A 4,946-nucleotide genomic window follows, 5' to 3' on the forward strand; every position below is an offset into this window, starting at 1 on the left:
GTATTAGCATATGTATATGCTATATAATGTAAATAGAAACCATGTCTCAACTGGCTAAAACATAAACATCATATTTTCATTTAATTAAAATTATATTGCATACTAAGCATTTTCTAGCACTGCCTATAACCTCTGTGGTGCTTTTGATCACCAGGGTGCTCTTTATTTCCTTCATCTTCACACAAATACAGTGAAACTTTTAAAGGGCAAGAGCTCTCTCAGGCTGGGTGATCCTAGAAGCCATGAACAAGGGAGGCTTTTCAGGGGAATGAAAAATGCCACAGCATATGTAATATTCACCTTTCTATGAAACTCTTAAGTAAAGAAGCCATATACTTGGCAATCCCAGTGGCTTTGATTCTCTGTCTGTAAAATGGTAAGAACATTGTGGTTTATTGTATGACATACCATTTTGCTGGTCAAAAGTGCTATATGAATAACATACAATGGGTAGTAGGTAGTGATTGGTGGCGGCAGTGATTTTAAAAAAGAAAAGAAAGAAGATGCTCAAGTTTTAAAAACCAGACTGAATGTACACCTAAAACCAGGTGCTGCTAGCTTTGCTTTCCTGTATGTTACATGTATTTGCCCACTGCCATAGTGACCTGTCTTTTACAGTCAATATATGATCATCCATATAAACTACTGTGTTTAAGGATGACTCCTGTGCAGACTCATATTTCCAGGACATTCCTATATTTGTCAACTCAGAGGTAAGCCTCACTGAGTTCAGTAAGGTAAGTGAATATGCTAGAACACCTGTTCACTATTCTAATCTGCTGGGTTAAGCATATGGAGCAAGCCCAAACAATGAGAGCAAGAGCTCTTAAGGGTGTGGGGAAAAAGTAACCTGAGGGAAAGAATATTAAAACATTCATTAGAACGTTAATTGCTTTTTACCTCTAGGATTAATCCTGTGTTTTTAAACAGGTGTTTATATGTCTGTGGATGGAACATCAGAAGATGTTCCCTTAAAGTCTTTTGAATAAAAGTGGGTTTAAGACTGCAGTCCTGAGTGGGAATACGTATCTTTACTTCTAGCTGTATTTGATGGTATTCACTTCCTATTTAATGTTGCAGTTCTAACCTTACTTACCACTGAATTCATTAGGATTAATTTATGGATTGCACCATTATGTGTTTAGGGGGATTGCAGCCTAACTGAAACATAGAAGAAATATTTAGAGCAGCTAGCAGCTATTCCATTTTAAAGCCTTACATTATTCAAGGATCAAAATTTATACGATATATTGACCAATTTCAGTGTAGGTTGCTGGCTCAGGTTAAGCTCAAATATTTATTATCATTTTAATATATACCAATAATTGTTGGTATTAATCAAAGCTGGCTTCCAACTTGTTACTCCTCTTTCTCTGATATGCCATCAGTTTGACAAAGGTAATAATTTCCGCTGTTTGATTTAACTATTCTTTCTTTGTTCGGTCTCATAGGGCATTTCAACATTCTTCCATTAGCCTTTTCATGAAGTCAAAATTAAATATAAAACAGATCCATAAATCTCTACTTCCCTGAGAAAAAAAACTAAAATATTTGAGAGTTTTTAGTTCAGTACAGTGAACAAGGCAGGACTTGCTTCTAATCAAGGCAGGTCGAAAGCATTTTGCTGTCTTAGCAGATGGTATCCCCTACCCACACCCCAAGTCTAAATGCCCATTATCTAAGTCTCGCCAACTTATGATGGCATCTGTAACAGAAAATCTCACAAGTGCACCTCCTCCTCCCAGACAATACAAATACAGCAATAATTACTAACCATGGGCTTCCTTGTTATGACATTTGACATTAGCTGGCTGATGTAGCCACAGCACTCTACCCAACAGTAGGGCTAGCCCTGTTTTTGAATCAACACGTTTAGGATTCACTGTAGGTCAGCGGTGGGCATCTGGAATCTCCCTCTCACCCAGTGGTCCAAATGTGACAGGTGGGCCATGATGTAAGTTCACATCAGTTCTGGTACTGAAAACAAATCCCTAGGCTCAGGGGCAACCTGTACTTTAATTCTAACGAAATAAAAAAATAAATAATAAAAAATTGTTCAGTAGCACCTTAGAGACCAACTAAGTTTGTTCTAGGTATAAGCTTTCATGTGCATGCACACTTCTTCAGAACCTTAAGGGTCTAGTGACTTCTGTTTCAGTGTATCTGAAGAAGTGTGCATACACACGAACAAACTGCACACTTCTACAGATACACTGAAACAGAAGTCACCAGACTCTTTAAACTTTTGTGTGCATGCACATGAAAGCTTATACCCAGAACAAACTTGGTTGGTCTCTAAGGTGCTACTGGACAATTTTTTAAATTTTTATTTATTTATTTCGATTGCGTCAGACCAACACGGCTACCTACCTGAACCTTTAATTCTAACGTATGCCTTTTGCGCCATGTCCTAGTTGGTAGGTTTTGGGGTTCTAGTAAAAATCAAGAATGATTCAAAAGGTCTAAAAACTGCTCTCCTCTGGCATAACCTCCCCCACTCCTACCCAAAACTAAGTTCCACTGAAACGAATGAGCACCCTATGGATAAAAGGTGCATAGGTCTGGGGTGTTAGTTTCTATGTTTACTTCATTGTACCTACATAAAGGTAAAGGTAAAGGTACCCCTGCCCGAACGGGCCAGTCTTGACAGACTCTGGGGTTTGTGCGCCCATCTCACTCAAGAGGCCGGGGGCCAGCGCTGTCCGGAGACACTTCCAGGTCACGTGGCCAGCGTGACAAAGCTGCATCTGGCGAGCCAGCGCAGCACACGGAACGCCGTTTACCTTCCCGCTGGTAAGCGGTACCTATTTATCTACTTGCACCCGGGGGTGCTTTCGAACTGCTAGGTTGGCAGGCGCTGGGACCGAGCAGCGGGAGCGCACCCCGCCTGCGGGGATTCGAACCGCCGACCTTTCGATCGGCAAGCCCTAGGCGCTGAGGCTTTTACCCACAGCGCCACCCGCGTCCCCCGCCTACATAGTCCTACATAGTGATGAGTACCTACATAGTACCTACATAGTCATGAGTGTTTTGTGAATGACACCAAAGGCAAGTTTCCTCTCTGCACGTTTTTGCTTGACTTACTTGTATTTTTTAAGGTGAGCTCATTATTTCCTCCCATTCCTGTTTGGAAATAAGAGCATGAGGCTATCATACTCTTACACACCACACCCAGCCATGTGAGAGGAAATATAAGTTTAAACTATGTCACTTTGGTGTCCCCAATGTGATTTACATCTTTCCAGCCAATGCATAGCTGTTGAACAACACAAAAAGAGGCCTGCAGAAAGTAAAAAGGATTTGGGGATGTTGCTATCTTCTTACTCTTTAATGGACTAGAAATAATCCTTATTATTCATTGTGCCTATAACTCCCAACCTATTTATTCTAGGCATGAAGCAGCCCAATCCTACTGAGTCAAATGGGACAAACTTTGCAAGCTCAACAATATTTTTTAAATGTATTTTTATTAAAGATTTTCTTGATTTGCAAAGGTATGTGCAATCTCTCTCTCTCTCTCTCTCTCTCTCTCTCTCTCTCTCTCTCTCTCTCTCTCTCTCTCGTATTCCCCCCCACGTAACACTTTTTTAAAAAAACCTTTAAAAAAACACAAATTGGTTTCATTTGTTGAGACATTAGGAAGAATAGGGGGAAAGCTCAACAATATTTACTCTAAAGTAAGTCTTGTTGAATTCAATGGAGCTTGCTGCTCCCAGGTAAGTGAGGTTTGGATTGCAGCTTTACTCCCAAGGAAAAATTCATAGGATCCATGAAACACAGTGTGAGCCCTTTGTGGAAAGTGCCTATGACAAATAATACCTATATATACATGTACCAGATTTTTAATAATATTTTTAAAAAGTATTGTAATTATTCATGCATATATATGTATGCCCTCCAGATGTTGCTAGACTCCACCTTCCATCATCCCTGACCATTGACCATGTTGGCTGGGGCCAATGTGAGATGGAGCCCAACAACATTTGGAGATCCACAGGCTCCTCATCTCTGATGTAAGCACTAATATAATTCGGAAAATATGATGATGTTGACAATGATATTAGACTACAGGGCCAACCCAAGACATTTTGCTGCCTGTGGCAAAGGACACAATGACACTCCTACCCCCATTATGTGCACACAAGCCGGCTGAACATTTGGATCTTACTTAAATAATGGCAATAGGATAGGGTCCTTCAGTGCCCCTGAGGCCGACAGGCTAGTTTAGGGAGTATCGGGCCAGGATTGCCAGCTTGGCCCCATGACCGTGGGTGCCGGGGCCATTGGTGCCATGCAGCATGCATGGCCCTGGCACTGAAATTTGTGAGTTTCTGGCCCCTTCATGGAGAATTTTGTGGGTGCTCAGGCACCCAGGGCATTGGCACTTCTGTACCTGGCAGAACTGTGGCACGCATAGGTCTAATGGCCAACGGCAGGGCAGCTTGTGAAGAATGGGGAGGGCTGCTGCTGCCCTCCACCATCTGCCACTCAAGGACATTGCCTCACCTGTCTATTGGTAGGGCCAGCCCTGCAAGACTGTCAACAGTGGTTCATTAATTCACTGCCAACTCGAGAACTAAAAACTAATAATTATTTTTTCTTTGCAAACATCTTCTTTTAAAGGAGCCAGTATGCTTTAACCTGTTGATTGTCTGCCTGCTGTCACGCAGCTGGCAAAGCCGCCGGAATTCTTCCTCCCTGGAGACGCCTCGGGCAACCACGCTTACTCGGAAGTAAGCCTCCCGGAGTTCAGTGGGGCTCGCTTCTTGGCGTGTGGATCGAGATTTCGCGGCTGACGAGCCTCCCAGGTATGCGGAGGGAGCCGCCGTCTTCGGGGGTTTCCTCTCGGGCGACGGGGCAGAGGGTTGCAGCCTAAGCCCCACCCCCCTCCGGCAAGGCATTGCCACAGAGAGTGACACCTCCGGCGGCGGCGCTGGCGACGCTCG

Source organism: Podarcis bocagei (assembly GCF_964188305.1).
Source record: "Podarcis bocagei genome assembly, chromosome: 6".
Lineage (NCBI taxonomy): Eukaryota > Metazoa > Chordata > Lepidosauria > Squamata > Lacertidae > Podarcis > Podarcis bocagei.